The sequence below is a fragment of the Bison bison genome, unplaced genomic scaffold, assembly GCF_000754665.1.
Source record: "Bison bison bison isolate TAMUID 2011002044 unplaced genomic scaffold, Bison_UMD1.0 scf7180017864482, whole genome shotgun sequence".
In the NCBI taxonomy this organism is placed as follows: domain Eukaryota; kingdom Metazoa; phylum Chordata; class Mammalia; order Artiodactyla; family Bovidae; genus Bison; species Bison bison.
Genome location: NW_011495042.1, coordinates 3805687 through 3807306, shown reverse-complemented (window position 1 = coordinate 3807306; position 1620 = coordinate 3805687). Strand labels below are relative to the sequence as shown.

Below are 1620 nucleotides of genomic sequence, written 5' to 3'. Positions count from 1 at the left end.
TATCAATAACCTCAGATATGCAGATGATACCACCCTTATGGCAGAAAGTGAAGAAGAACTAAAAAGCCTCTTGATGAAGGTGAAAGAGGAGAGTGAAAAAGACTGGGTTAAAACTCAACATTCAAAAACAAGATCATGGCATCTGGCCCCATCACTTCATGGCAAATAGATGGGGAAACAATGGAAACAGTGGCAGATTTTATTTTCTTGGGCTCCAAAATCACTGCAGATGGTGACTGCAGCCATGAAATTAAAAGACGCTTGCTCCTTGGAAGAAAAGCTATGACAAACCTAGACAGTATATTACAAAGCTGAGACATCACTTTGCCAACAAAGATCCGTATAGCCAAAGCTATGGTTTTCCCAGTAGTCATGTATGGTTGTAAGAGTTGGACCATAAAGAAGGCTGAGCACTGAAGAATTGATGCTTTCGAACTGTGGCGCTAGAGAAGATTCTTGACAGACCCCTGGACAACAAGGAGATCAAACGAGTCAATCCTAAAGAAAATCAACCCTGAATATTCATTGGAAAGACTGATGCTGAAGCTTCAATACTTTGGCCACTTGATGCAAAGAGCCAAATCATTGGAAAAGACCCTGATCCTGGGAAAGACTGAGGGCGGGAGGAGAAGGGGACAACAGAGGATGAGATGGCTAGATGGCATCACTGACTCGATGGACATGGCTTTGGGTGGACTCCGGGAGTTGGTGATGGACAGGGACACCTGGCGTGCTGCAGTTCATGGGGTTGCAGAGTCGGACACGACAGAGCGACTAAACTGAACTGAATCATAAGTAAACAACAGACAAGCCCAAACTAAGAGGCATTTGACCAAAATAACTGAACTCTTCAAAATTGTCAAGGTCACTAAAAACAACAGAAGTCTGAGGAACTGTTAGAGACCAGAGGAGAAGGAGACATGACATGACAACAGAATGCAGTCTCCCGGATGGGATCCCTGCATGCAGGAGGGTGCTAACGGAAAAACTGGTGACATGTGAACAAACTCCAGAGTGGAGTTAATGGTTATGGATTAATGTTGGTTTCTCACTTCTGACAAATGTACTGCAATACTGTAAGGTGACAACACTAGAGAAAACTAAAACGGGTGAGGGTAGCCTCTGCACCATACTTCCGCTTTTCTATAAATCTAAAATTATTCTAAGATAAAGGCCATTAGAAAAAAAGAAGAGAGGGAGCATCTGCAGAGCAGGGAGTAGCTTCAAGGTCTCCATGATGAGTTCACAGATACACAGCATATACCGAATGAAGGCAGGTGAATGCTGAAAAGATGGAAAGAAGAAAGGGAGCAGGAAGAGGGAGAAGGGGTGGTGAAAGGGTGGGTTAAAGGAGGAGGGAAGGAAGGTGGCTGGCAGAAAACCATGAACTTATTAGCACCAGTTCAGTTCAGTTCAGTAGCTCAGTCGTGTCCGACTCTTTGCGACCCCATGAATCGCAGCACGCCAGGCCTCCCTGTCCATCACCATCTCCCGGAGTTCACTCAGACTCACGTCCATCGAGTCAGTGATGCCATCTGGCCATCTCATCTTCTGTCGTCCCCTTCTCCTCCTGCCCCCAATCTCTCCCAGCATCAGAGTCTTTTCCAATGAGTCAACTCT

General features: G+C 45.6%; 1 protein-coding gene across 4 annotated transcripts in view; it reads right to left on the bottom strand.

Moving 5' to 3' along the window:
- The window catches only part of ATG7 (autophagy related 7), a 196450-nt gene that overhangs the window by 143536 nt on the left and 51294 nt on the right, over window positions 1-1620 (bottom strand). The gene's annotated exons all lie outside the window — the stretch shown is intronic.